We start from the raw sequence: 25,622 nt of genomic DNA, 5'->3' as shown, positions 1-25,622 counted from the left end.
TGTTATTTTTAGAAAAAGATATTTATTGCTCAAAATTCAACCTATTTTAACTCAAGCTCTTTTGCAAATTTGAGGAAATACCTATTCTAAAGATCATTAACAAGCTCAGAATTAATTTGATAATTGAGAATTCAGTTTTAGGACAGAAGTTATTTTTTAAAAGGAGACCCCCAAACCATTTTCCTTTTAAATCCAAAGTTTTTTATACTATACTTGAGTTTTGAGAATTATTACATTGAAACTGGAGGTATTTAGAAATAGTTTTAAAAGCTAATAGTTCATGTAGTTAGGTTATACTCTTGAACATTATCTTTAAAACAGACCAAGATAGAAACAGAGAATACTATTCTTTGTTTTTTGTTTGTTCATTTGTTTTTTTAAAGAAGGAATGGTCTTTTGGACTTTCAGGAGTCAAGATGATAGAGGAGACAGTAAATTGCCATTACTCTTCTCATATTCACCTCCAAACAACCATAAAAGCACCCCAAAACAAATTCTGGAATACAGAACCACAAGAAGATGGGGTAAAGCAATCTTTTACCTTAAGAATCTTGGAAGATCAACAAGTCTCCCTCATGTAAAAATTATCCTCAGGATAGGAAGGATTCCAGCAAGTCAGCCAAAAGCCTCAGCAGCCTTCACACATGCCAGCTACTAGCACTAGGACACTAGCTTAGCACCAGGTAAGATATTAGATCTCTATAACCTCCAGCAGAACCAACCACCTCCTACCCCAACTCCATAGCATAGCACTAGACATATGAGGGTCCCTCATGGACTTCAGGGTAACATCAGTATAGCACCAAGTAAATAAACAGGGCCTGCCGTCCCTAACACAAGAAACTCAAGACAGTGTCCCTTCTATCCTGGGCTCAAATTTAAAAGAAAAGAAAAGTTCAAAAAAAAATAAGCAAAAAACAACATAGAATCTGAATCTGACCATAAAAAGTTATCATAGTGACATGGAAGATCAAGATATAGACTGAGAAGACAACAGCAGCATCAAAATATCTATGAGCAAAACCCCAAAGAAAAATGGAAAGTGTTCTCCAGCCTAGAAAGAAAATTCATGGAAAAGCTCAAAAAGGAACTTAAAAATCATTTAACAGAGGTGGGGGGGGATCGGGAAAAAAAATGAGAGAATTATGAAAAAAAAAAAAAAACAATTTGAAAAAAGAAAACCAACTGCTTAAAAAAGTAAAATTGGCCAAATGGAAAAAGAATGTTAAAGGAAGAGATTCATTTAACTTTATGAACCCCTGGACAGCTCTTTAAGATTATTAGTTATAGAGTGGATACTAATTTGCTTTGGTAAAATGTTTCTCATACTAATGAAATCAAATTTTTTTTAAATGGAGAGAAAGAACACTAATAGTTGGGGGCATAGAGTAAGACTTCAGAAAATTTTTAGGCATTGTTTTGAGAGAGAGAAGAGTGTAAATAAATTATAGATGAGTTTAGAAAAAATATAAGCATCTGCTTCCAATGAGTTTATTCTCCTCTTAAGAAAAATAAAACTCAGAAATAAGGAAAATCAGAGTACAGAAGTCAAAAAGGATACTTTGAACAAGAAATTTTAAATGCCTATTTTTACATTTAGAAATTATTTTATAAAAACTTCAGGTTTGGCAAATTTAGGAATATATAGATACCATGAACTAGGCCAACCTTAACCACAAAAGCTAGATCATTATTATATTGTACTCAAGTTAAGGATTAGAGTTAAAAGTATTCTGTCCCTCTCCCAACCTTAACCTTCTAACACACATACGTGAATCATTTTTATTTTTCCCCCTGCTCAAGCTCATGATATCCTTAGGAAAAACTGTAAGATCGTTATGAGTAGTTTTAACTCACCTCTCTATCTTTTTATCAAACTTTTAGGTCATAAAGACCATAAAGGGTAATAGATATAGAAGAATCCAAATAGGTAAGCCGTGGACTAAATTTTTAAGAGCAAGAAGAAAAATCTGATTGGATAAAACATGGTACCAGAAAAAGAGCATGTCACTTAAGAGTTCTAAGACCTGATTTTGAATCCTTGCTCTATCACTTACTATCTGAATAATACTAAGCATAATTTATTCATTTGGGGACCTCATTTTCTATCTTTGGTAAAACTTGAGGACTAAATATTGGCTTTGGCATATACTAAAACTAGAATGATACAGAGTAGATTAGCATGGCCTCTGTATAAGGAAGGATGACACACAAATTTGTGAAGCATTTCACATTTTTAATTACACCTGTGACTATAATAAAATAAATGAGCTCTCATCAAAAAAAATTTTTAATTGAATATTGGATTAAATGTCTCTAAGTTTCCTTACAGGTCTAGATCTATGAAACCTAACTCTACTTGAAACCTCAAGAATCCTAATTCTGGCTAGATGAAGCCAGTGTTTTTCTTTTAAAGTTTATCACTTTTCTAGTCTCCAGAAAGAAGTTATTCATCTATTGTTAAGTACCTACTATGTACTAGTCTCTTGGCACTATAAAAACAGAAGTAAAAGTTTACCAGAGATGAGCAGGATATTTCACAGAAAAACCTGGGAAGACTTGCAGGGCTGATGCTAAGTGAAATGTTCTATGAACATAATAACAGCAATATGATAAAATGATTAGCTGTGAACAACTTAGCTATTCTCAGCAATACAATGATCCAAGAATACTCTGAAGGACTAATGATGAAAAATGCTTGCCAGATCCAGAGAAAGAACTAATGGTGTCTGAATACAGGTTAAGCATACTTTTTTGTAACTTTATTTTTCTTGTATGTGTGTGTGTGGTGTGTGTGGGGTTTTTTTGGGGGGGTTGTTTTTTGATCTATGTTACATGACTATTATGGAAATGTTTTACATGACTATGTATAACTTATATTGAATTGCTTGCTTTCTCGATGAGGGTGGATAGGGAAGTGGGGAGGAAGGGAGAAAATTTCAAACTCCAAAGTTTTAAAAAACATAATGTTAAAAACTACTTTTATGTAACTGGGGAAAATACTAATAAAAATGAGGGGATGTTTAAAAAAAAAGTCTATTAGAATATTTGCACATTAATAGAATGGGATGAAGATAGGTGTGAAGAGTTAGAAAGACAACATGGATAGAGAGCTGTTGGCTTTGGAGTCAAATTCAAGTCCTGAGTGACCCTTAATTTCTAAGAGACTCAGAATACTTTTTTTTGGAGGTAACTGAAGTTAAGTGACTTGACCAGGATTATATCATTTATCACATTTTAACTCAGGCCCTGACTCCGGATACTTTTGAAGACTGTAATCACCTATAACTTCTGCTTCATCAATAGCAGGAATAAAATTATCTCACCAATGAAAGCATAAGTCCAGACCAATAAAAAAGAACTAATAACAACAACAAGCATTTACATAGCACTATAAAGTTTATAAAATTCTTTAAAAATATCATTTCATTTGAAACTCACAGGAACCCAAAAGGCAAATACTGTTATCTACATTTTACAGATGAGGAAATTAAGGCTAAGAAAAATTAAGTCTCCTGCCCAGAGTCACACAGCTATTAAATATGAGATTGAATTTGAACTCAGATTTTTCTGAGTTTTCTATACTTTCAAAATTCAGTGTTAGCATACACCTAGATACCACAGAATAGATGAGTAGAAATCAGAGAAGGTTTCTCAGAGGAGATAGAACCTGAACTTGGATGAAAGGTGAGGAAGCCATATAGTAGAAATGAGAAAAGAACACTAATAGATTGTAATAATATAACAGGGGCAATGGCTACCAATAGTTAAAGGAACAATTTTAGATCAATTTGACTAGAATAAAGAATATGTAGACAATAATATGTAATAATTCAATTAAATTCCATGAACATTTATAAAGCACCAATTATGTTTAAAGCATTGTGTTCAACATTAGGTACATATCATAAATGAAATTAGTCTTGCCCTAAAGGAGCTTCCATTATACTAAGAAATTACAACAGAGATTTAAGTATAAGACAAGGAAAATTGAATTTTAAAAAAAGCTTTAACAACTGGAATTATCATGGAAAAATTTAGTGAGGAGGTAATACCTGAACTGTGCTTTAAAGGAAAACAAAGTAGGATGAGATTCGCATGGGCACATGCTTTTAGAAGATTATTTTGATAGTTGTGTGAAGGATGGATTGGAAAAGGAGATAAGAAACAGGAAGACCAATAAGGGAGACTATAACAATAGTCCAGATAATAGATGGTAAAGGGATTGTATCTGAGGGGTTAACCTGACTTGGGGTGATATCCATGTAAGTGGAAAAAGGAGGACAGATTCATGAGGTAGAGATAGAATTGACAAAACTTGGCAACTTATTAGAGATATGGAACAAGATGAAGAAGAATGAAGAGTTAGAGATGATTCCAGAGTTACAGTCTTTAAAAGTATCCTGGGGAGAGGGGTAGTTAGGTGACTCAGAGCACTGGTGCTGGAATCAAGAGGAACTGAGTTCAAATTTGACCCTCAGATACTTATTAGTTATTTGATCCTAGGCAAGTCACTTAGCTTCAATCTTGGAACCTTGAAGGACTAAAAAATAATGGGTAATGGTCCCCTTTATTAAAATGGGGAATTGAAGACATATATGGAAGGAGATGATAATGGGTTTCATTTTGGGCACTTAAATTTAAGATAGATATGACATTTATTCATTCATTCGGGATGGTAGATCTAGCAAATAGTTAGTGTATACCTGCAGTTCAGGAGAGACATTGAGGCTAAAGATTTGGAAGTCGTCTAAACAAAGATAATTCATGAATCCTTGGGAACCAATGGGGAGGGTGGGGGTAGCAAGGATTATAAAGCTTTAGAGAATCATCATACTAAAGGATTTGGGAATAGATGATAGATCTATCAAAAGATTCTGTAAAGGAGTAGTCAAAAAGTAGTAGGAGTATCAGGAGAGAGGTGTCATAAAAATGAGAGGAGGATCAAAGAGAAGGAAATAGTAAACAATATAAAAAATTTCAGAATATTGAAGAAGAATGAAGGCTTCAAAAAAGAACTTATTAAGTACTTACAAAATTTTAGGAGCAGTTATTTCAGGTTAATGAATGTCTACAAGCTAGATTGTCAGAAGCTGAAAAGTGAATAGATGTTGAGCAAGTGGAATTAGTGGTTTTAAATTTCTTCTATGAGTTTGGCAGTAGAAAGGAAGAAGAATAAAGACATAGCAGTTGAAGTCCCTTCACACAAAAGGATTTTTAAATACTATTTCAATTTTGAGGCATGTTTTAAGTATGGGTCAGCATCCATTCAAATTTTGTTTCATGATTCCCTGCTAATTTGTTTCTTTTGCTGATTAGAGTGCATATAAGTTTTATAGTATTTCATTTTTTTCTAATTACATAAGAAGACGATTTTAACATTAATTTTTTAAACTAAATATTTGAGTTTCAAATTTTCTTTTGCCCTCTTCCCTCCTCCCTCCCTAAGACAGTAAGGCAGTTGATAGAGGTTAGCTATGTGTAATCATGTAAAACATATTTCTATATTAATCATGTTGTTAAAGAATAAATAGTTTTTAAGAAGAAAAAGGCCATGAAAGAAATAAAGAAAATAAAAATAGTATGCTTCATTTTACATTTGGATACCATCAGTTCTTCCTCTAGAAGTAGATAGTATTTTCTATCATGATCTTTTAGAATTGTCTTGGAATATTGTGTACTGAAAAGAGCTAAGTCAATCATGGTTTATCATTGCACAATTTTGCTGTTACTGTGTATGGTATTCTGGTTCTGCTCATTTCATTTTGTATCAGTTCATGTAGGTGTTTCCAAGTTATTCTGAAATCTGTTTACTTGTCATTTCTTATGGGATAATTGAATTCCCTTACATTCATATGCATAATTTGTTCAGCCATTTCCCAATTGATGGACATCCTTTCAATTTCCCATTCTTTGTCAGCACAAAAAGGGCTGCTATAAATATTTTTTTATGTGTAAATCATTTTCCCAAGAGCACATATTATTTCAAACCAAAAGATATTATATTAAGTAAAAATAATATCTAGGATTTGTACAAAAATATAAGGTTTGTGTAAAAGCTCTGTCATATTATCTCATTTGTTCCTCACAACAACTCCATGAGATAGTTATTATTGGTCCCATTTAATGGTTGAGGAAACTGAGGCTGAGAGAATTTAAATGACTTGCCTACAATCACACAGCATGTTTCTTAGTAAGATTTGAATTCAGGTCTTCCTGACTCTAATGCTGGACTCAGATTCTAATATAATCTATTACCTATTAAATTAGAAAATAAATTAAACAATTGTTCTATCCATTTATAAATATCACACCACCAAAGAGGACATGAAGTACATACATGTAGGAAATAAATATGGCTATGTCTCTTGCTATGTATGTTTCTGTCTAGAGCATCTCTGATGCTGAATGATATCCCTAAAGCACAAGTATGCAATATTATTCCTATGTTCAACAAAATTCCATGATTCCTTATTTCCTCTAGAATAAAATACAAACTCTTTTGTTTATTATTTAAAGCCTTTTACAACTTGGCTTGAACCTCTCAAGATTATTATAAATGATAATTATCTAGTTGACTTTCTTACTGTTTCTCACACATGACATTCCTTTTCCCATCTTCATACAAAGCTTTGCATATGCTTGCTTCCACAGTCCACCAAAGTGATTTTCCTAAAATGTAGGTCTCTTTAGTATTGCAATAAATATATGGTATTACATTTTTATTTTATGATTGTCCTATTCTATTCCTAGAGAAAGATCTCCTCAATTATTTTTCTTTTATTTCTGCCAAAAACAAGCCAAAATTTTTTTGATGTTCTAAAAGAATTCTCATGTGTGTCCTCATTGGTTAATGCTGAAATATTTTATTCTGTTTGGTCATCATCATAAGTGGTATTTCTCTTCCTTTCATGTTTTCTTGATTCCTGTGTGGTGTTAGCTCCTCACTTCATAGTTTACAATTTAAAATATATATTTCTGTAAAATTCCTATAGCACCTAGGATGTAATCAAACATTACAAGATGCTTGCATTTTCTGGATTATTCAGCCTTTCATTTGTATGCGATTTTGTAGTTATTAAAACATTGTTTTAATAGTGTCAAATGCATGATTTCATTTGATCCTTATTACATATAGGTTTCATTGTATAGCAAAAAGAGATGATTCACTTTAATGTATGAGATCTAGGTTCAAGTCCTGGTTCTGATCCTACAGGTGACAATGTACACATCAATTAACCTGAGTCTTGGCTTTCTGATATGCAAAGTGAATATGTAAAGACTTTCATGACTTCCTAACAGAACTGTGAAGAAAGTACTTTGTAAACTCAAAAATGTTGTATAAATATGATTTTTGATGTAGAAGACAGGGCTGATATTATACCCATTTTAAAGATGAAAAAACTGAGATCCTGGGAAGTTAAATAAGTTACCCAAGATGACAGATAAATAACTGACAGAAATGCTAGTATTACCCCATGCTGCTTTTAATGTTGTTTATAATGATACAACAAGGAAAAATTAGCAGTCTATGTGGAATAGAACTGTTGTTGCTCAGTTTATGTCCAACTCTTTATGACCCTGTAATATGGTCCATGAGATTTTCTTGGCAAAGATACTGGAGTAATTTGCCATTTCCTTTTTCAGCGAATTAAGGCAAACAGAGGTTAAATGTCTTAATCTGGGTCACACAATTGATAAGTGTCTGAGGTCAAATTTGAACTCAAGTCCCCTCACTCTATCCATTGAGCTATCTAGAGTAAGGCTGGACTTGGGAGAAATGATAACATAAGATAAATAGCATTACTGAATGAATAAGTAAAGGAAGGAAATGTACACATATATGTATATGTGTGTTTAAATACATATATAATTTATATAGCTCTTTAAGGTTTGCAAAGCACTTTATAAACATCTCCTTTGATTCTCATAGTTTTTTATTTAGGTGCCATTGTTATCCCATTTTACAGATAAGGAACCTGAAGCAGATAAAAATCAAGTGTTTTACCTAGGAACATATAGCTAATCAGTTTCTGGGTTGTTTTTAAATTCGAGTCTCTCTGATTCCAGATCTATTTCCCTTGAACCACCTAGATATCTCTAATGAATTACAATAAATGACATTTATTAAACATTCACCATACCAGGTCCTAGGGATGCCTATTATCCACACAATAATATGAAAGTGATCAAAGAACCTACAGATATATTTAATCAATACACATATCATAGACTAGTACCATCTGTGAACAAAGTTAAGCTCAGAATTGAAAAAGCAGGAGAGAGAGTGGTTGCATTAAAGAAAAGTGTGAAGAGATTTTAAGAACCTTAAATGTCTCCCCAAAACAGAAGCCCATTTTATATTTTGTGTGTATGTGTGTGTGTGTAAGAGTTAGTGAAAGAGAGAAATTAATTTAGCACTTATTATATTCTAATTTCTGTAATAAGTGCTAGGATTACAAGCCCTCAAGGAGTTTGTTTTATCAGGGGAAGGCAAGCCATAAAGGAGAGCTGGAAAGTGGGAAGCAAGAGAAGAGAATACCTCTGTCAAGAAATAAGGGAGTTGGCAAGTAGGTAGAGAAGTGTGGGAAGTCAGAGGCCAGAGCATGACCTGAATACATGAAATGGTATTGCATTGTAACCTATCAATCATCAGAGTGGGCCTTAAGGCAAAAGTATTTTCAAGGTAAAAAAATTACCTTCATAAGAGAGCAAAGAATTTTGAAGAATGGAGAGTGGGGGCAGGATTTATTAACAGCAATAATGAAGCATGATTATAAATCATGGAAAGAAACAGTCTTCAACAATTCAAAATTGCAAATGATACTAAAGTGGAGGCCTTAAATAAGCTTAAGTCTATTGCCAATGATGATTTTCCTGCAAGATATGATATAAAATATATCATACTGAATATGTATGTACTGAAAACAAAGCAAAACAAAAAACTAAGTGAGGAGCAAGAACAATAGATAACAAATAGACTGTCTAAGAACTATTGATATCCACACAATGTTCAGCACCTTGGACAGACTCTCTGTTATGGATTTAGAAGAGGAACATAGACTGATAAAGTAGGTTGAGGAGAAATTGATTGGGGGACTGCGGGGTTGCAATCTTTGGTGGAATATCACAGCTTCATTGAAATATTGAAACACATTACTCATGTGACTGTGCCTGGTAAATATGCCAAGTTCTTTTTTATTTATTTACTTACAGTATTATTCTATAGGCTCTTGAAATGAGCAGGAGATAGATAGTGATTTATTTTGACTGGTTCAGACAAGATTTAGTCTGATTTTTTTTCTTTATTTTCTCTATTTTCAGTTTTACATATAAATTATATCTTTATAACACCATGAAATATACATAGACAAACCATATACTCCCTTTTTAGTTTCAATTGTATATAATACTCTTCCCTCTTTATAGCTAAGTGGTTTAATAGATAGAGTACTGAGTCTGAAGCCAAGAAGACTTGAGTTTAAATTCAGCCTTAGATACTTTCCAGTTATGTAACCCCAGGTAAATTACTTATTCCCTCTGTCTCAGTTTCCTCAATTATAAAAAAGATGGTAATAATAACACCTACCTCTTACAGTTGTTATGAGGATAAAATCAGAAAATATTGTAAAATAGCACAGTATCTGGCACTAAACATTAAATAAATGCTAGCTATTGTCAACATTATTATTATTACCCCAAATTCTGCTCATCAAATAACTATTCCCTATTGGATTTAGATGTCAGTAGTGATGGTATGTAAAGATCCTTAAATTTGTGTGCCAGTCAAACCCTGGTTTAGCTACATTAATTTTTTATTGGAAAAATTAGGTAGAAATAGGGATGAGGGAATATAGGAAATCATGTGATCTAGGGGGAAAACATAGGAGACAAGTTAAGTAGTTGTATTAGGATCTTGACAAATCCAATTCTGGGGCTTATATACCTGAATGTGGAATTTGATAAAGCTGGGGTTGATGTACTTTATTAACAAAACAAAGCCATTGTTCTTGTGGCATAGATCCTGGGATATGAGACATTAAAACAACAACAACAACAACAACAACAACAACAACAACTAAGTAATTTGGCCTCAGTCAGAATTAGTGAATAGAAGAATAGAATTATTCAAGATTTTTTTCAATACAGACAGATTATTGAATAGTATCTGAAAGTATGCTAGAATTACTAGAGCATTCTTCCTTTACTCATACTTTTATCTCTTTTTGCTCAATACTTCTCCTTTTACAAGATCACAGGGTTTAGAGTTGAAAGAGGCCCCAGAGATTATCTAAGCCATCCTCTCCATTTAATAGATACACCCCAGGGAAAACTCTTTTCACTTCATCATATTCCTCTATGGCCTCTGGCTTCTCAGTGTTCTGAGGTCTACTCATAATTCATCTTTACAAGTTTTATACAGTGTATAGCTTGACAAGGTCACAAAATTGCTAATTATGGCTCTAAGAGCAGAAAGGCAGCAGCTGCTGCCAATGTCCCTAATGAAGCTTCTCTACTTCTCTACTCTGAGGTAGCTAACTCATAAAAACAAAGAGAGTCCAGGTTTCTGGACTAATATCTCTTAAAATGTCCTAATATTATTACCACAAAACTATGTTGATAAGGAAAGAAAACAATATTTCTCTGAGGAGTTTGGTTACCCAAATGAATTTCCCTGTCTATATTTGTATACTCCCACGTGTCCCTTGGGAGAGGCTTGGTGTATTAAGCCATACAGTAAACTGTCTTGACTCAGGCACAGGATGCATGAATGACTGGGCAGCCATGACTCTATCACAAGTTAAGTGGACTGAACATTCTTTACAACACCTGAGCCCTTCCCTAGTTTTCAGTCTGAGATCATGATACCCTGATTACTCAGTGTCAGAAGATCTGACAAAGACAAGGGACTCTCCTTCACTGTGTGGGGAAATTTGGGGTAATTCTCCTAAATTTATAGCAGAAACTGATCAAATTTCCAAGGCATATAATAGCTAGCATTTATTTTTTTACAAAGCTTTTAATTTTCAAAACATATGCATGGATAATTTGACAACATTGACCCTTGTACAGCTTTGTGTTTCAGATTTTTTCCTCCTCCCAACCCCCTCCCCTAGGTGGCAAGTAATCTAATATATGTTAAACATGTTAAAATATATGTTAAATCTAACATATAGAAACGTATTTATATAATTCTCTTATTGCACAAAAAATCAGATAAAAAAAGAAAGTAAATGAGTAAGAAAATAAAATGCAAGTGAACAACCACCTAAAAAGTGAGAATGTTATGTTGTGGTCCACATTCAGTTACTACAGTCCTCTCTCTGAGTGTAGATGGCTCTCTTTATCACAAGATCATTGGAACTGGCGTCAATCATCTCATTGTTGTAAAGATTCACATTCATCGGAATTGATTGTCATATAATATTGATGTTTCCATGTACAATAATCTTCTGGTTCTGCTCATTTCACTTAGCATCAGGTCATGTAACTCTCTCTAAGTCTTTCTAAAATCATCCTCCTGATCATTTCTTATAGAATAATAATATTCCAAACATTCATATACCATAATTTATTCAGCCATTCACCAAATGTGGGCATCCATTCAGTTTCCAGTTTCTTGCCACTATGAAAAGGGCTGCCACAAACATTTTTAATCACTATCATTTATATAGCACTTTAAGGTTTGTGAAATGCTTTTTAATTATTGTCATTTGATCAATATAATATCTGAGGTACCATCTAGCTGAATCTTGCAACTATGGCTTGAGGACAAATAGAAAAATGAATTAGGGAATACTTGGGCATATTACTTAACTACTCTGGATCTCAGTTTCCCTTCTATGGAATGAAGAGCTTAAATTAAATGCTCTCCAAAATCACTTTCAGCTCTGAGATACTATCATTCCTATAAAATACAAGTGGAAAGAATTAGAGAGAGTGAGAATAACCAGAAAGGTGGCAAAAATGTTAGCACTGAGAAAAAGGGAAGATGGGGAAAGTGAAGAGATTTTCTAGCGGCTACTAACTACTAGTTTCCCCCCAAGCTATTTAAAGAACTTAGATCCAGTGACTGATACTTGGGTGATTCGGAGGATTGGGTCAGAATGTGTCCAGGGGGGAAGAGAGATGAATATGAATGAAATTATCACTGTCAATGTAATGATTACCATAAAGTATATATAAATGGTTCCATGAAAAAAGGAGGGAACCAATCAATGAAAGCAGATGGAACAAGCCCCTAAATTCCCTGAAAAGTAGATATGTCAGAAATATAAGGGATTTCTAACTAAGTGACCAAAGACTTAAGAAGATAAATAGCATAGTATAACAATACCTAGCTTTCCCAATGAATCAAGAAAACCAGGGTTCAAGACATACTTCTGAATATTTACTGTCTATGTGGACCCTGAGCAAGACACTTCTCAGTATCACAGACAACTCTAAGAAAACTATTGAAAAATGATTGAACTTTAATTGTGTTGATGATATTTTCCAAGTCTTTCAAAATTATTCATCACTATAATATTACTATCTTTTATATAAACTGATTTTCCAGGGGTTGTGGGAAAGGTTTAGCCTGCCTGGTAAAAAAAAAAAAAAAAAAAAAAAAGGCTGAAATTGAGAAATATCTAGAGATAAAGTAAAACAAAGAAGCTTTTTTAACCTGGACCCTTCATCTTAAAGATTATCCAGTTGAAAGTCTCAATTGTTTATTCTATTTTGTGGGTTTCTCCTTGTGTGTGTTTACCAATTGTGTAAAAGAAAACCTGGGTGCTGAGTAGTTTGCCACATAGTTGAGAAAGTGTGGTCATCCTATTTCTGAATTCTACATTGCTTCATCTAATTTCAAAACTTATTTTGGTGTTTGAGAAAAATGTACATTTCCACTCATTCAGCCTAAAGAGAATGGTGTAGCAATGTGCAAAATACAGTAAATCCTTCTGCATTGGGCAGTCCCTTTCCACATGCTGTCTGCTAAAGGGAAGAGTAGCAGGGGTGAAGTTCTGTTGTGGTGAGGTTTCCTTTACCATAAATTCCCCATGTGCCCCCATCCCAGGGACCATTGGGGACAAAGAAAAAAAATTACTATCAAAGCTAGAGAGAATTTTCTGTGTCTTGAGTAAGCAAAGAAAGGAACAAGGAAGGCCAGATCCCCACATTTCTTTGAATTTTCCTATTCATAGTTTAAAAAAATAGAGAAATAATATTTCATTACACTCCATAGTTTAAATTGATCAGCCTTTCACTAATCCATGGATATACACTTTATTTCTAGTCCATTGCTTTGATCTTCTGGTATTTTTTTTAAAAGATATTTTTCTTTAGGAATCTTCTATAAAATGACTAACCCAAAATTGATGTGGGAAAAGAGAAGAGGAAGGGGAAATGTAGTGAAGAGATAAAGGAAAGAGGAAGAGGAAAGGACATTTATCTAGCCCTAATCTCTCTCCTTACCTCTAGTCTCACGCTTCAACTGCCTAGAATACCTTGGATTTGATGATTCTTAGGCATCTCAAATTCAGCATATCTGAAACAGAACTTATCTTTTCCCCAAAACTCATCCCTCTTCCTAAGTTCCCTATTACAGCAAGGACCACTACCATCCTCCTTGCCACTCAGGCTTCTAATCTCTATTCCCTCTATCTCTCACTCTCATACATTTGACATCTCCACATTACTTAGTCATTCTTTCTGCCTCAAGTCTCTCCCTATTCCATTCAATCCTCCAGTTAACTCTGCAGTTAAAGTGATCTTCCAAACTCAAGTCTGATGATATCATATCCTGCCCTTCCTCCTCTTCTGGAAGAGGGAGCATTGAACACAGAAGTGGGAGAAACTTTATACTTGCTAGTGTGGTGCAGCCCCTCCTTTCAGAGAATGGATTGGTCCATTTCTTCCAGGTTACAGTCTTTCTGACATGCCCTCTACATGTTTCCTCTTAATATGTATAAAACATGTCTCCCCCCATCATATATCCCATGTTCAAAAATGGCGGAAAATTCCCCCTACAGGTTGTTTAATATTCAAATGACCAAATCATTACCATACCTGCTTAATAGTCTAAGTCTGGTCATTGACTACAACTAGTTTCGAATGGATTGGCTATTATCTTAAGCTTGTGGTTTTCTCAAAACCACAAGATTCTTTCTGTTTGGCTGAATTCATCTGTGCCTTCCTAGCACCCCAATTTCTTGTTTGCTCAAGGCTTCTGATGATAACCTAATTGTTCTATAAATCTTAACTTTATTTAACCTCTCATTCTGAAAACCTCTTGGTCAGTGGTATCCACTATCCCATACTATCTCAAAGCTTGGGACCCTATAGAAACTCAATTTTTAAGCATTTCTCACATACTCAAGCAAGATTTTGTTTACTTGCTGTGACCAACCCCTACAGATTGTGGTTTTCATTTGAATTTTTCTCGCATTTGCATATGTTTGTGGTACATTTGCATGTTTTTTTCATCATTAGAATGAGAACTCTCCAAAGGGATGGTTTTTTTGCCTTTCTTTATATTTATTTTAAGAGTGTAGTAAGCACAGTAAACATGTATTCAGTTTTTTAGATTCCATCTAAGACCTCATGACCCCATTTCTTGGCAAGAATACTAAACTGATTTGCCATTTCCTTTTCCAGCCCATTTTACAAATAAAATTTCCTACAAATAAAGAAACTGAGACAAACAGGGTTAAGTGACTTAACCCAGAATCACACAGCTATTAAGTATCTGAAATCAGATTTGAACTCAAGATTGTCTGATTCCAAGCCTAGTGCCTATCCAGTATACCAAGTAGTTGACCCAGTAAACATGCTTGTTAATTGATTGACAGACTAATATTTCTAACTTCCCATAGGTAAAATCCTCTGATCTTTTTTTATTCAGTCATTTTGTCAATGTAAAGAGTTTTCATGGTCAATAAATTTGTGTACATTCCAATTTATTAACCTGTAATGGTATTTACCACAAGAAATTTAGAAAACAGGCCAGTGATTCCTATAATAAGGCCTTGGGCACCAGATTCTTTTCTCTACTGGAGAAAATGTTCCCTGACTATTTGCAAACAGTTTGGCCCATCCTTGTAACTATGTTCCAGGATATTGTATTGTGTCATTAGTTCACCTAATCTCTGCATCATTCCATTGAGATTAACTCTTCCTCCAACTCTGTGTTTCATTAGGAGATTGGATAGATGAATGACATCTGCCTAAGCATATTTCAAAAGATGGCAGAGATTTGGAGTTAAAAACTGAATTTGAACACCAGCTTTGTCAAGACTTCAGACAAGTTCACTTTATCTCCCTGTACCTCAGTTTCTCCATGTGAAAAAATGAGAGGATTTAATAACCTTATAGATCCCCTTTTCTATATCTAGATATATGATCCTATGATAGAGCTCTCTAAAAAATGCCATGGATACTTATTTCCTCTATGTTAATCTTCAGACAGGGATCCAGGAAAATAATTTTCACCATATATTCATAATAATATGTTTGCATATTTAAAGATTTTATCAAGTTCCTTCCTATTTTATACTCAGCATCTTCCACTTCACTTGAAGCACTGGGCACATTTGAAGGGATCTATTTATAACAACAAGAAAAAACATCAGAAGGACACAAGAGACAGCTATTATTCCATTTACATTTTTTAAAATTAAGTTATTTCTAGAATTAAGCTGCCCATTCAAACAGAGTGGCACTACATTCAGCTTAGCTCCCACTCCAATAATTGACATCCTTTCTTGGGGAATAGGCTTCAATCTTCCCTTGGTGCTTTGGTAGAAATATTCTAGGTGATTTTTGAAATGAATTTTAGAAGAAAAAGTGGGAGGGGTCAATTCTAAGAGCCAGAAATGAGAAAGGAGTTCATTCCACTTAGGAGGGGAGAGTTAGGTGAGAGAAGGACAGTTTGCCCAAAAGCATGGTGACTTGTGACAGAAGTGTGTGTGTGTGTGTGTGTGTGTGTGTGTGTGTATAATGTAAAAAAAAAAAAAAGAAAAAAAAGTTTGATTGGATCTAAAGTTGTTGTTCTCTAAGGAGAATCATGAATAATAACCCTGGAAATGTAGGTTGGACTCTCCTATTAGGTGCCCCTAATTCATGCTGCTGTTAATAATGAATATTCTTCACTACCAGTATCTGAAGTATTCATGTCTTTGGAAGTCTAGTCAAGTGAACAAGGATTTCTTTCTAAGTGCTGAAGCTACAAAGAAAGGCAAACAAAGTGAAACAAAACAAAAACCTGTTCCCTATCCCAAAGGAACTACCAGTATAAAGAGGAAGCAGCATATGAACAACTAGGTACAAAAGAGATAGAGGATAAATTGGCAAAAGTCAACAGAGGGAAGGTGGGGGACCAGGAAAGATTCCTTGTAGAAGGAGAGAGAACTTAGCTGAGATCTGAAGGAAGCCAGGAAAACCAGGCGGCAAAGTTTGGCAAGGAGAGCATTCTAGGAATGGGAAACAGCCAGTAAAAATACATGAAGTCAGAGGGTGGAATGTCTTGTGTAAGGAATAACAAGAAAACCAATCAATGGATCTGAATCATTGTATACTGTGTGGGGAGTAAAGTGTGAGGAAATTAAAAAGGCAGGAAGGGGATAGATTATGAAGGGCATTCAAAGTGAAATAGGATGTTGGATTTAATCTTGGTATCCAGACTGTATCCAGCTACTGGCATTTATTGAATGGGGGAGAGGATTTTCACCTTAGGAAGATCACTTTGACAGCTAAGTGGAAGATGGACTAGAGTGAAGAAAGATTTGTGGTGTTATGCCACAGTTCTTTTTATTCTCCTGACTCAGTTTCCCTAATTATCCTGACTCAGTCCTGCCTCGGTTTCTCTGCTTCTCAGTTCTGCAAAATCTTTCCTCCCTCCTTATCAGAATACTTGATAAGGATAAAAGATCTTATGTTTTAGAATATCAGAATGCTTCTCCCCATCCAAAGCTATTGAAATGTCAGATATTGTCTTATCAAGATGCCTCTCCCCATCTCTCTCAGCACCTGCCTTGCTTCAGTCTACCTTCTTAGTCTGAGCCACGTGTATCTATGTCATTGAGAGTTCACATTGTTTGCTAGATTCTTGGAGACCATAGTCTCATTCAGCCCTGGGACCAAACCATGAATCCATTTGGTCCCAGTAAATCTCTCCACTTAATAAACTATTCAATACTCTCTAATCTCTATCTTGCTCAGTTTCTCCAGCATTACAGTGGGAGGGATTCAAACCATTGCAATAGTCTAGAAATGAGTAGCTGGAGACTTATAGGATAGTGGCCATGTGAGAGGAGATAAATGGGTATATATGAAAGATATTAAAAAGTAAAATGCATAACAGATTGGATATGAGGTGGGGGTGGAGATGTCTGAGAGAGAGAAGTCAAGAATGACAATTAGAAAATGGAAACTGAGCAGATGCCCATTGAAGAGTGGCTGAATAAATTCTGATAATGAATGTTATGGAATATTATTGTTCTATAAGAAAAGACAGTAGGATGATTTCCTACTTTGAGGCTTTGAGAGTACATGACCTGATGCTGAGTGAAGTGAGTAGGACCAACAGAACATTGTACACAGCAACAAGATTATGTGATGATCAACTCTGATGGATATGGCTCTTTTTAACAGGGGGGTGATTCAGATCAGTTTCAAAAGTCTTGTGATGGAGACAGCCACCTGCACCCAGAGAGGACTGTGGGAACTGAGTATAGATCACAACATAGGATCTTCACTCTTTTTGGTTGAAGTTTGTTTGCATTTTGTTTTCTTTTTCATTTTTTTTCCCTTTTTGATCTGATTTTTCTTGTGCAGCAATGATAATTATGGAGGTATGTACAGAAGAACTGAACATGTTTAACATATATATATATATATATATTAGATTACTTGCATTTAGGGAAGAGGATGGGGGAAGAGAAAGAGAAAAAAAATTGGAACACAAGGTTTTGCAAGGTAATGTTGAAAATTATGTATATATATGTTTTGAAAATAAAAAGCTTTAATTTTTAAAATGGCACCTACATTATAATCCTGAATGACTGACTGAAAGGATAGTGGTACCTTCAGTAGTAATAGGGAAGTAAGGAATAGGAGGTTTGAGAGGAAAAATAATGAGTACTAATTTAGGCCTGTTGATTTAAGGTCTATGAGATATCCAGTTTGAAATGTCTAATAAATAGTTGTACATAGGAAGTTGGAGATCTGCAGAGAGGTTAGGGCTGGATAAGTAGAGCTGAGAATCATAATCTGAATCCATGTGACCTAATGAGATCACCAAGTGAAATAGTATAGGGAAAGAAGAGAAGAGGGCCCTGGATAGGGCCCTGTGGGAAACCCATAGTTAGTAGTTGCGATCTGAATGAAGAAAGAATAGTCAAATAAATAGGAAGAGAATCAGGAGAGAGCAGTATCACAAAAACCTAGAGAGAAGGTATCAAGGATAAGAGGAAGATCAGTGAGAAAGGATGAGGACTATTTAAGGAATCATTGGGAACTTTGAAGAAAGCAGTTTCAGTGAAATAATGAGGTCAGAAACCAAATGGAGTTAAGAAGAGAAGAGGAAGTGATATCACTACTTGTAGAAGACGTTCTTAAAGAATTTAACCACAAAAGGAAAGAGACAAAGAATGATAAGCTAGAAGGATAAATCTAGTTGAGGATCTTATAAGAATAGGGAAGATTTTTTTAGGTGATAGGAAATCAGTCCTAGAGATAGATAAGGAAAGATTTAAGATTGTCAAAGAATGGGGATGATAGAGGAGATAATCTGCTGGAGAAGATGGAATGGGATGAATTATATATTTGAAGGGCTTTGCTTTGACAAGGATTTGGTCAACTCTTGGTGGATTTGGCCAACTCAGTGTGAATGGGAGAGGGGGAGGGGGAGATAGTAAAGGAAGGCATTTGAGAGAAAAGAGATAAGGAGGAGAAGAGAAAAAGAAAAGTGATGTCATAGCAGGGGGAATAGAGGTAGTTTTCAGTACAATATGAGGAAATTTTCTTGAGTGATAAGGTGAAAGAGGAGAGGGAACCATGGGATATTTGAGGAAGGATGGAAAAAGTTTGGTGGTGAATGGGATTATGACTCACTTAGAAAGAGATATAAAAGGACTGCTTAACTTCAGAGAGGGACTACTTAAGATTATGTAACATAAATTTGTAGTGGACCCAGTCAGGATAATTTTGTGATTTTCCCCCCCCCAGCTCCATTCAACAGCACAAGAGTTTAGTAGTGGCTAAAGGATTTATCTATCAAGAAAACCCATTATAGAACTCACTAGTTCCATGAACAAGCAGAGAATGAGAAATTTCTATTGTTTCACCCACCACCACTACCACTCCCACTCCATGGGACACTAACCCTGGGAAACTTAATTACAAGCAGAGGAAAAGGAAAAAGGAAAAGTAACTCTTGTAGCCATTTAGTGGAAAGTAGAAAAGATTGGTATGGTTCTAATATTTGTGCTCTGAAACAATACTTTAGGAACATCAATATCAAACTCAAATGTATTCACAGATTGTAAGAATGTGTATATGTTAGACTGGGATGTCTTTTATTTTTCTTTGTCTTATTCCCTCTCCCTCAGTAAAAAAATAATTAAAAAAAACAAAAACCCAGAAACAACCTTCTTGTCTACACCCTTGTTTATGAATTTCTGCTCCCTCTCTTCTTTCTCTCTCTGTGGTCTCCCAGAGGATGGGCGGCACCTTTCAATCTGTTATCATACTAGATGTGGTTACACAGGCAAAAAAAAAAAAAAAAAAAAAAAAAAAAAAAAAGGCCTTGTTTTGAAGAGAGAAAAGGAGGAGCTAATATATACTGGAACAAGTAAGTCCTAGGTTATTTTTTAGAAAGAGAAAGGATTTTAGTGTGTGGGAGGGCAAAGGAAAGAAGCCAAGAGCTGAGTCTTGGCTGCTTCAGGATGAAGAGCCAATAGTATTTGAAGAGAATTACTTCCCTTGCAGACTTGAGCTAAATTTGGGATTAGGATAAGGGTGGAAGGGGGAGGGAGGAGAAACCTTGAAACATGTAAGTGATTTTTTAAAAAAATAACTAAACTTCCAAATTTAAGTATCTGAGAGGGGAATGGAAAGAGAAAAGATCCAGGGAAGAACTTATCTAACACTTGGTAAGATGATTATCACCTCATTAAAACATTGCTGAGTAAAGGCACCTCCTTCTTGGGGCCTTCCCCCATTAGTTTGGGGGTGTTGGTTGGTGCTGATGAATGAGCAAGTATAAATATGGATTGATATCATAGTATAAGATGAGGAAAGGAGATTGGCAGACTCATTAACCAGTATAGTTTATAGCCATTGAATATAGGTTTAGAGTTGGAAGAGACCTCAGAGATTATCTAGTTCAAAAATCTTCATTTTCCAGTTAAGAAAAATGAGACCCTGGGCCTCAGTGACTTGAATCAATAAACATTTATTAAGCACCTATTATGTGTCAGATACTGTGCTAAGCATTGGGGAAATAAAAAGAGACGAATGCTGGCTCCTGCTCTTAAGGAGCTCACAATCTAATGAGAGAGAGAGAAAGCAGAAGAAAAAACAAAAGTCTAATGAGAGCTAACATGCAAACAAATACAGTTATCCCTTCCAATGTGCAAGGCAGAATACCCCTACAATCTGGAAAATCTATATAAAATTTTTGGTCCACCCTTCTACCAGAAAAGTCTGAATTATTATGGTATTAAAAGATGAAATATATTGATACATAATACTATATGTATATTTTATATATGTCTGAGTTTCTAAACTTTTTCTGGGTCTTCTGCTGGCTTTTGTGTATCATCTTCAACTTCCACAAAACTCCCTAAAAATTCCCATTTAATTTTTTATGCAGACCCACAACACATCAAAACCATGATGTGGAAAGAATAATTGCACATACTGTATATAGAAAGCAAGCTACATACAAGATGATTAAAAAAGGTAAAGCACTAGAATTAAGAGGATTTAAGGAAAGTAGAAGGTATTGTCTCTTAAAGGCAGTATGGAGACAACTTCACACATGTAGGGCAGTAGAGCCTCAAATACTTAGGAGTTATGTGAACCTGGGCAAATCACTTACTTTGCCTTAGTTTGCTGCCCTGTAAAATAACCACACCCACCTCTCCAAGTTGTGAGGATCAGATGAAAGAATATTTATAAAGCACTTAGAACAGTGCCTGGCACACAGTAAGTGATTAATAAGAGACTATTTTCTTCCCTTCTTGCCAGTTGAGGAGAAGCTGTCATTAGTGTCTTTCTCAGGACTGTTTCTGTTTGTTCCAGCTTGAGTGGGTGGTGGATAAATGGCTTTTGATGGCCTAATTCCTTAAAGGAGAAAACTGAGAATCACTGTCTTAAGTGATAATAAGACTGGAATATTGGAAAGCAGAATAATGGTAGAAGTTTCTTATCTTCCTAACCAATTTTAAATTCAATGAAGGAAGGGACTGGGATTTGCCTGAACTGTGTATCTGCCTTGGCACAGTCAGTTTTAGGATAGTTTCACCTAGATTTTTTGTATGAGGCAATGCGGGGCTTAAAATACAGAATTAGGAAGAACTTAATTCCTTCCAGTGCTAAGTCAACACCGGTTTCTATAAAAATTTATAAGAACTGTAAAATGGAAATTCTAATAACTATTATCTCACAAGATTGTTGTGAAGATGAATGAGGTAATATCGGTGTCCCAAAAGCATTAGTATAGTTTAACACAGCTGAAGGAAATCTTAAACTGCACTAAGACTTTTGGGACACCCTGCCTTCTCATTTATAAACATTAAAGCAATGTGTAAAAATGCTAGCTGTTGTTATTGGTATTTCTAGGCAAAACTAGACTTTTCTCTCTCTCTCTCTCTTTTTTTTTTTTTTTTCATTTCAAAAGAAACAAAAGGAATCCAAATTTCTGGACCTAGGTAGAGTGGAAGGAGAATAATTCCAAAAGATAAGATTCCAGATTTTTGTCTAAATTTACTTAAAGCACTTCTGGAACTAGTTTGACTCAAGCCTAGCAACCTGGGGTTAAAAACCTGAACTTGTTGGCCTTTGGCTGTGTTTCCCACAATCCCAGAATGGTATTTTTATAAAAAGCTAGCACTGGGAACTGAATTTCCAGGAGGTTTGAAATTTCAAATCCAGGAGTGGCTCTAGCTATCCTCCCACAGAACCTTTGAAAAACAGATGCAATCTGGAAGTATTTTCATTTCAAAAGAGAAATAGCCCACTCTTCCCTTCTGTTTCTCATTTGGTTTTTTGTTTTTTGTTTTTTTGCCTAGATTTTTTAATGGTCTTGTTCCTCAATTTTTTTGTTCTTCCTTGTAACAGTCCCAGGATAATTGTAATTTTAAAAAGACCTAACAAATAGAATTTCCTCAAAAAGTAGCCTGATCAAAATGATGAAGTAGTAACTCCCAGTTTTGATTCAGCAAATTCTTTTTTGGAAAAACCATTACTATGTGTGAGACAATTTGCAACGTACTGGGGATACAGAGATATTGAAAAAGTCACAATTTTGGCCTTGGGGAACTCACATTTCCCTGGGGTGGGAAGGAGGATAGAAATACAGCATAGATTGAGATAAGTAAATGCAATGTAATTTGAGGAAAGAGAAAGCCCCAATAAGGAGGCAGCTTGATACTGTGGAAAACAACTTGGGATCATATTCTACTTCAGATGTGTGTAAGTGTGACTCCAGGGAAATCCTTTGCCTTCCTAGTGTTCAATATCCTCATCTGTAAAATGATGAGAATAGTCCAGATGGTTTCTGAGGTCTCTTCTAGCTCTAGATTCATAATTATATGAACTGGAAAAGTTCCTCAGTTAAGACAGCACCTAACCTGAGCCTTGAAAGATGATAAAGAATGTGAAAGCAAAAATGGAGCAGCCACAATGCATTCTAGGAATGAGGAAAGGTTTCTATCAGTAGAAGGAGGGGGAAGTTGGAATGCAGGCATTCGAAGAGTAGCTAGTTAGCAATTTAATTAGTCAGTGTTGCCCCTAAGGAGGAACATGAAGAAGAAATATATTATAAGGTTCCCCTTATACACTGACCCACATCCTTATAAGACAGGGAATAACCAAGCTACTAGATGGCTGGTTCACTTCTGTAGCTGACCCATACGTTAAGGTAACAGTCGGTCAGCCAAGTAGTTAGTTATTAATCATTTAATATATGCTAAGCACTGTGCAAACCAAAAAAAAAAAAAAAAAAAAAACCCAGTCTCTGCTCTCAAGGAGTTCACCAGAGTCAAAAGAGGGAGACCACATGCCAACAAATATGTACAAACAAATATACAGTGTTAACTTGAGATAATATTGTAAAGCACTTAGCACAGTGCAGGCAAACAATTAGCATTTAATAAAAGCACATTTTATTCCTAAACTTGGGATAGTTTCAGAGAGTGTGCCTATGATGGCTCTGGAGTAGTGTAGAATTGACTTACTCTAACTCTGGCTGAAGATCAATCCAGATGTTCCTCCCTGCACTTCCCCTCTCACTAATGTGAAAGAAATAGGTTTGGGGGTCCAGGTGGGTCAGGCGCTGTAATACAGTGATTCACCTTGTACTCTTCCCCATTTTTTCCATATGAGAGGGGGAAAGTATTTTCTTCTGGTTTCTCCTTCTCCTTACCATTTATCAAAGTAGTTTCTCGTCTTCCCATTCCTTTCATATATTTGGTAAGATAATCAAAGAAAGTAAAGAGGGATCAGACTGGAAAGAGGAAAGAAGAGAAGGTTAAAGAAAACGGGAAGAGGAAGATAGGAAAGAAAAAATAAAGAGAAGTATAAAAGGAAAGAAGGAAAAGATAGAGCAGGGGAACCCCACAATTTTCTTATTCTCTTTAACAAATTAGTGGAATTTTTCTGATACTTCAGTCACATTTTTATGAGGAAATGTACAAATTCCCTCCCTGTGATGAATGTGTTGTTTAAAGGAATACAGAATAATGCATCACATTTGCAAAGATCAGCATGTGATGGTGAAAAGACCCACAGATGCTGTGACCGTGGCTGGCTGGTGGTGATAGGGCCAAGCAAGAGTTAGGCTTTTTGGCAACCTTTTGTCGCCAGGGTTTTACTTTTCAGGAATGCAAACTCTGCCTTCTTTCATTTTATCATGGTCTTAACTTTCCCCATTTGTAAAACTGGAATAGGATTGACATATGGGACATGTAAAGAGTTTTTGTTGAAGATTCTACCTCTTGAAATTCTATAGATTTAGGGTTCCATGTTGAATATACCTCTAAAAGTTCCTTCTATCTCTTCTAAAGATTTCCCCACCTTTCATTTATGAATGATTGGGGCCTCAGAGACCTTTCCTCTAGAACACCTGAATTCATGCTATGTCTTTACTACATTCCCTTCCCCAAACCCTTGGTGTCAAGGAAGCTGAGAGGAACCACTTTTAATGTCAAAAAAGTGCCCCACCCTAGGAATTTTTTTCAAATTACCAAACAAACCCTGCTTTGCAGTATAGGGAGGGAGTGATTTCACAAGAATTCTATATTTCGGTCAAGCTAGTGAGGGCATGACCTTTTCAAGTGTGAAGCATTTCATGTTCCTTTTGATAGAATACTACTTTATGTTTCCAAGAGGCCAAACTATTTTTGGTTTTGTGGTTTTTCATATTTTTATTTTTCCTTGATCCTAACTACTCTTCTCAGTTTCAAATCTTTACTTTTATTCTCCTTTCTGGTTTTGGACCTTTCCTTATTTTCTTTATTTCTTTTATTTTAATCCATATTCTCATATATGAGCATAAAAGTTCCCCTTTCCCTCCTTCCTTCCCTTCTTCTTTTGATTTCTCTCCTCCCACTAGAGAATATAGAAATAGATTTTTCCTTAAAATGATCAATAGCATCTATTAAAAACCATCAGCAAGCATCATATGTAATTGGGATAAACTAGAACCATTCCCAAAAAAGTCAGGAGTGAAACTATCACTATTACTATTTAATATTGTATTAGAAATATTAGCTTTAGCAATAAGAGAAGAAAAAGAAATTAAAGGAATTAGAGTAGGTAATGAGGAAACCAAATTATCACTCTGCAGATGATATGATGGTATATTTAAAGAATCCTAGAGAATCAATTAAAAAACTACTAGAAATAATTCACAGCCTTAGCAAAGTTTCAGAATCTTTCCTTTCTCTTTATCTCTCCTTTTCCACTCTCTACTGTCTCACAAAGAGAGAAGTCTGTATGGGGAAAATCTTTTTACCAAAGCAGATCTTTACCTCTTTTGTTAACTTATAATCATACTGTATCACTCTAAGTATTTATAAGACAAGGAAAGTTATCCAGGATCATATAATCAGTATATATTCAAGGCTGAATCTGAAGCCATCTTCCTGAATTCAATGTGATTTCAGACACTTATTGAGCTCATTAGCTTGTCACCCTGGGCAAGGCACTTACCTCTGTTCACCTCACTTATATAGTAAGAATAATAATAGTACCTACCTCCCAGGATTGTTGGGATGATCAATGACAGAATAATTATAAACTGCTTAGTGCCTGGTTCCTAGTGAGTACTTTATAAATGTTAGCTACTATTATTTCATTAGATTGTAAGCTCCTTGAGTGCAGGAACTGTTTTTTATACCTCCAACCCTTAAACA

General features: G+C 35.1%; 1 protein-coding gene and 1 non-coding gene across 4 annotated transcripts in view; both read left to right on the top strand.

The window, feature by feature from the left end:
* RIPOR2 (RHO family interacting cell polarization regulator 2) overlaps nucleotides 1-25,622 on the top strand; it is a 235,859-nt gene that overhangs the window by 87,967 nt on the left and 122,270 nt on the right. The window lies entirely within an intron of this gene.
* LOC141552298 (U6 spliceosomal RNA) lies at nucleotides 2,128-2,238 on the top strand. Its single transcript, XR_012485103.1, has one exon. It is a non-coding gene; the product is annotated as a U6 spliceosomal RNA (small nuclear RNA).

Source organism: Sminthopsis crassicaudata, chromosome 1 (assembly GCF_048593235.1).
Source record: "Sminthopsis crassicaudata isolate SCR6 chromosome 1, ASM4859323v1, whole genome shotgun sequence".
NCBI lineage: Eukaryota > Metazoa > Chordata > Mammalia > Dasyuromorphia > Dasyuridae > Sminthopsis > Sminthopsis crassicaudata.
The sequence above is the reverse complement of the archived record's forward strand: the minus strand, read 5'-3'. Positions and strand labels throughout refer to the sequence as shown.